The sequence below is a fragment of the Telmatherina bonti genome, assembly GCF_933228915.1.
Source record: "Telmatherina bonti genome assembly, chromosome: 24".
NCBI classification, from domain to species: domain Eukaryota; kingdom Metazoa; phylum Chordata; class Actinopteri; order Atheriniformes; family Telmatherinidae; genus Telmatherina; species Telmatherina bonti.
Genome location: NC_136633.1, coordinates 22,302,156 through 22,308,601, shown reverse-complemented (window position 1 = coordinate 22,308,601; position 6,446 = coordinate 22,302,156). Strand labels below are relative to the sequence as shown.

The following is a 6,446-nucleotide window of genomic DNA, read 5'->3' as shown; positions in this document are numbered from 1 at the left end:
TTGTGCTTTTATTTTGGTACACCTAAAGTTATTTCCTGTTGGGCTGCTCTCGTGAGAGCTTGACAATAAGCAGGGTACAAGCACCTGCAGAAATGAGATGCTGCAGGGTGAAAGATTTTGACTGGGACATTTCTGAAGGACTGAATAGTTCCCTTGCAAGGAGCATGCAGCCAGCGAGGTATTTGTTTGTTTACTTATATTTTACTTTAGCAAAACGTTATTTACTGGCTGTGTATGTGGTTTATATGTCAAATTGACACTGTTTATTTTTTCTTTAATATTTTTGTTCAGTTTTCACGGTGCCATTTGTGGAGATGTCTACAAATAAACCTGTAACAAGAAAGCCACTTGTGTCTGCTTGTGCTTCGAGGGAATTAATAAAGTTAGTATTACTAATAATCATAATACTTCATTTTCATATTCTTTTAAAGCAAATAAATAAATAAATACATAAATAGATTAGCCATTTTTTTTATTTTTTTTATTTTGGTATGTAAAATGTATAGTATAGCTACCACTGATTTAGTTGCCACCCAGTCCCAGGGACCATTGCTCATTACAGTCGTCTGGACCCAACCACCTTTCTTGCAACAGACCTTCCCCTTATTGGAAAGAGAGTTTTCAGACTGTTTGTGGCAGGAAAACAGAGACTGGCCGTCATATGTTCGTGGAATGTGATATTTTGTCTAGTCTTCCAATCTACATTGGAGGATTTGTCCTTGATGTAGTTTTACTTTTAGACTGTGAGGGGCAGCAGCACGCCTGACGGCGTTCAGTCTGCCGGAGAAGAAGAAGACGACGAACAAGAAGAAACAACTGCAGCAAGACGACGGTTTATAAATATCGCGAGGATCCGCTTAATTTCATCGCAAGGTATTTTCTGCAACATTATTGAATTATTAATTAGTACCCTATTTTAAACTATAGCTGGCGAGTCCGATGTAGCTTTTATACCGACTAATGTTCGTTCCTATCTTCTGCAGAGAAACTTCGCCACAAAAGAACCAGATAAAGATGTTTTTGTTTAAATCGAGGGAAGCCTCGTCAGGAGAGGAGGTGAGACTTTACACTGCGGTCAATCGAGCCGCTTCACGCGTATCCGCGGTCAAGCCAGCCTACACTTTATTTCAAGTGCGCGTTTACTTTCAACTTTACCGTAAAGTCAATCGCCACCAACTATTACTTTGGATTTCAAAATAAAGCGTCTCCTTGTCTTTTTCCTTTTTTATTCTCGTCTTGCAGTCCTGTTCATAGAGCAATAACAGACACGTGTGTCATAGTAATATAACCTAATAATGTTTAAAAAACTGTAAAATATATAAACCTCTCGTTCTATTTTGTAACTATCTACATTCCACATCAACAATCTATAGACTAGTTACAGCTGTATTTGTCTAAGTTATTGAAATAGGTTGTATTTTCCTCAGTACATTAACCTGCGTAAATGATGCTTTTTATTCTTTACGTTCTCCTTAGCTTACATCTGTCCTACGTTGATATGCATTTGCAATATTGTGTTGGACAAGTTTTCTTGTATTTTTCTTGTGCTGACAAGAGATTCCAATGCGCAACGTGTCTCCCAGTGCATGATTCCATTCGTCCACTAGATTTCAGCATTGTATTGTGTCCAAGTATTAAAGTGAAGTTAGCCTAACAGGCACATTTATGACAACCTAAAACATATTTACCTGTATTTAAGCACGTAATAGTTAATCATGCAGATTTTTATTTGTTATTAATGTGAATATTATTTTTTTTAATTTTATTTCACACCCTACACATGTACATACCAAAACAAATTGGATGTAAATATTATATGTACCTATTGTGCTGCTGTGATGTAATAAGCCTGACTATGTAAAGTAAACCACTGGACTTTATGAAGCTGCCTGATCCTTCTTTCCTTATGTTCTGAGCGCACAACAGGGACACACCCACAACATATGCCTTTTCCAATATAGTCCACTCTATGGTAGGGGTGTAAGAAAATGTTGAGATATCAAAATATCTCATTATTTTGTGTGACAATGTTATATCAATATTCAAAAGGACTGTACCAATTTTTATCAAGCAACTGATCTTTACTGATGTGGCAGATTTTCATTTCTTTATTCATATTGTCCATAAAGATGTTCAGATGATAAAGATGTAAAGATGATCAGTGTTTTTATTTATTCTGCAGTGAAATGTAGATCCTCTGTTCTTATTCTGTAAGTTGATGTCAAACATGCAACAGCATTCAGTGTTTACTACTAGCAAAGAAAAATTGCCATATATTGTCTTGCTCATAGTATCTTGATATATCGCAATATTTTGTATTGTTGGTTATACAAATATGATACAATTTTGGATGAGTCGGTCAGTTGTGGAAATATATTTTGTGGATTTTTATCCAATTCTATTCAAAGTTATTAATGTGGCGATGAATTTTCTCTTGAAATCCAGCTTTTTTTTCTCTTTAATTTCAGGGTTTCCTGAAGATGTGATGAGTTGAAGTTGGTGATGAAAAAGGGAGTTCCTTTATAAATGGAATCTGGACAAACGGAACCTCAAGTCCCATCTCTTTCAGAAAACAGAGGAAGTATGGCCAGCCAGGATGGAAAACAGTTGATGATGGGCGGGTGAACAGTTTACTAATGATGATGCTACTGTGAAGAACGAAGATTATGAAAAAGAATCTCAGCCTTGGTTATAATCAGCTCACCTCCATCAAACCAAAACTAAAGGCAACACAGGTAGAAGCTCTGATCAACAACCCTGCTGAACAGATTAGATCAGAACCTGATGAAGAGGACCAGAACTAACCTGTAATCCAGACTCAAAAACTTGTTTACAACCAAATAGGAACAAAAAGGCTTTAGGCTCTTCACAGTAAAAACATTTGTCAGATTTTGTAACTGCAATGGAGGGTGGTGAAAAAGACTTGAATGACAGCAGGGCACATGGATCAGATGTAAACAGTGGTGTGGAGTGTAACAATGACATAAAATCACTCGGCTCTGAATGTGGTGAAGAGTTTCACTCCCAAAGATCTCATCAGAGACGCTTAACCAAAAGGTCTTTCAGCTGTTTGAACAGTAAGAAATGTTTAAAAACTTTGCAATGTGTCATTTTTCAGAAAAGAGACCATTCAGGCAAAAACAATGTCAGATGTGAGATCTGTGGTAAAACCTTTCTTCATGAAGTAAATCTTAGAAGACACATGAGAATCCACAAAGGAGACAAACCATTCAGCTGTGATGAATGTGGACAAAGATTTAGTCTAAAGACATACTTAAACCAACACATAAAAATTCACACAGGAGACAAACCCTTCAACTGTGATGAATGTGGACAGAGATTTAGTCGAAAGGCAAGCTTAAACAGACACATGAGAATCCACACAGGAGACAAACCATTCAGCTGTGGTGAATGTGGACAAAGATTTAGTCTAAAGACATACTTAAACCAACACATAAAAATTCACACAGGAGACAAACCATTCAGCTGTTATAAATGTGGACAGAGATTTAGTCACAAGTCAAAGTTAAACACACATATGAGAATTCACACAGGAGAAAAACCATTCAGCTGTGGTGAATGTGGACAGAGATTTAGTCACAAGTCAAGCTTAAACACACATATGAGAATTCACACAGGAGAAAAACCATTCAGCTGTGGTGAATGTGGACAGAGATTTAGTGAAAAGTCAAGCTTAAACCAACACATGAGAATCCACACAGGAGACAAACCATTCAGCTGTGATGAATGTGGACAGAGATTTAATCTAAAGACAACCTTAAACCAACACATGAGAATCCACACAGGAGACAAACCATTCAGCTGTGATGAATGTGGAAAGAGATTTAGTCAAAAGACACACTTAAACCAACACATGAGAATCCATACAGGTGACAAACCATTCAGCTGTGTTGAATGTGGACAGAGATTTAGTCTAAAGACATACTTAAACCAACACATGAGAATCCACACAGGAGACAAACCATTCAGCTGTGATGAATGTGAACAAAGATTTAGTCATAAGACAACCTTAAACCAACACATAAAAATGCATACAGGAGAGAAACCCTTCAATTGTGATGAATGTGGACAGAGATTTAGTCGAAAGGCAAGCTTAAACAGACACATGAGAATCCATACAGGAGATAAACCATTCAGCTGTGATGAATGTGGACAGAAATTTAGTGAAAATGCAAGCTTTAACAGACACATGAGAATCCATACAGGAGACAAACAATTCAGCTGTGATGAATGCGGGCAGAGATTTAGTCAAAAGACACACTTAAACCAACACATGAGAATTCACACAGGAGACAAACCATTCAGCTGTGATGAATGTGAACAAAGATTTAGTCATAAGACAAGCTTAAACGGACATATGAAAATGCATACAGGAGACAAACCATTTAGCTGTAATGAATGCGGGCAGAGATTTAGTCATAAGTCAAACTTAAACAGACACATGAGAATTCACACAGGAGACAAACCATTCAGCTGTGATGAATGTGGACATAGATTTACTCAAAAGACAAACTTAAACCAACACATGAAAATCCATACCGGAGACAAACCATTCTGCTGTGATTAATGCGGACATAGATTTAGTCAAAGCAACCTTAAACAGACACATGAGAATCCATACAGGAGACAAACCATTCAGCTGCGATGAATGTGGACAAAGATTTAGTCTAAAAACAACCTTAAACACACACATGAGAATCCATACAGGAGACAAACCATTCGGCTGTGATGAATGTGGAAAGAGATTTGGTCAAAAGACACACTTAAACCAACACATGAGAATCCATACAGGAGACAAACCATTCAGCTGTGAGGTTTGTGGCAAATTATTTAGGCGATGTAATATGTTAAAAGGACACATGAGAATCCACACAAAATAGAAAAACTGCACAGAGGCAAGATTTTCTTTCAAATATGTAAACAATGTTTTGTGTACATTATAATTATATGCAGGTTAGAACTTAAATGGGTTTTTCAGGTTAGTTTCTGTAGAAAGAAATCCAGCCGAAGTAGTACAACTCAACCGTCACCATCTCTTAATTGAGCCCTAAGATGTACCATTCAACCTTTTTTGATCCACTCATCCAGACGGACTTGAACAAAGGTTTATCGCGCTGTCTCTCTCTGTGAATCTCCATGAATATGTTGCTCGCTTTCTGTTCCTTAAATCTGAACGGGCCTCTTTGTTGTACACAGAATTTAATCTAATAAGAATTGCTGCTATAATTTCATGGTTGATTTGTTTTGACATTAATTTAAAATAATCCTCCTTTTTTGCATACAAGGTTTGATTAAATATAAAGGTTTATTTTAATTTTAAAAACAAAGAAAAGGCTGATATTTGAATGGATTGAATTGTTCTCAGCGTTGTGCTCCAGCTAAAGTTACCATGGTAACTCAGCAGGGATGCATTTAATCACAACAATGGAACATAACTCTTACTTTGATAAGCCAGAATTAATAAAATAAACAAAACTTTAATGAAATCCAGTTTCTTTGAGTACCCCGAGCTGTAATTTACATAGATATTGCAACTTTTCATATTATTTTAAAGAATAATTCTATTTACACTTAAATTTTGAATACTCTTAACTTTTTACCATTTTGTTGCTACATTTTTGTTTGTGTATAATCCATCAGTTTTCTGAACAACGGTGTAAATGTAAACGTAAAAAATAAATTCCAAACAAATATTAACGTTTTCACTGTTTATTTCCTTTTTCAATCAGTCAATCTAGTGCACAAGTAACACAAATAACACGAGTGTTACTAGTAGCACTAGTGTTACTTATGCCACTAGTGACACAAGTTACACTAGTAGCAAAAATAACACTAGTGCTACTAGTAACACTAGTGACACAACACTAGTGCACAAGTAACACAAACAACACTAGTGTTACTAGTAGCACTAGTGTTACTTGTGCCACTAGTAACACTAGTGACACAACCCTAGTGCACAAGTAACACAAATAACACTAGTGTTACTAGTAGCACTAGTCTTACTGATGCCACTAGTGACACAAGTTACACTAGTGCACAAATAACACCAGTAGCACTAGTGTTACTTGTGCCACAAGTAACACTATTGACACAACACTTGAGTAACTTGTTCAGTTTAACATTATCTTACTTGTGTCCTGGTGGGGAATTTTAAAAACATGAACTGTACTAGTGCAGCTAGTGCAACTAGTTACATTTGTGTTACTTGTCAAACTAGTAAAATTTAACAAGAAAAAACTTTAGTGGAAGGAATTTTTTAAAGTGTCAACTGCACAAGTGCACTTGTGTGAACTGTCACTCGTGGGACGAGTGTCACAAGGCCATTTTAACAAGGTAATTTGTTTTACTTGTTTACTGGTAGGGACATTACAAAGTTTCAACTGCATTAGTTTGACAAGAGGCATCGGTCACAGTAGTGCCACATA

At 36.4% G+C, this 6,446-nt stretch overlaps 1 long non-coding RNA gene across 1 annotated transcript; it reads left to right on the top strand.

The window, feature by feature from the left end:
- The first annotated feature begins 781 nt into the window (after window positions 1–781).
- LOC306773839 lies at window positions 782–6,126 on the top strand. Its single transcript, XR_013771814.1, has 3 exons — window positions 782–873; window positions 984–1,056; window positions 2,469–6,126. It is a non-coding gene; the product is annotated as an uncharacterized lncRNA (long non-coding RNA).
- The last annotated feature ends 320 nt before the right edge of the window (window positions 6,127–6,446 follow it).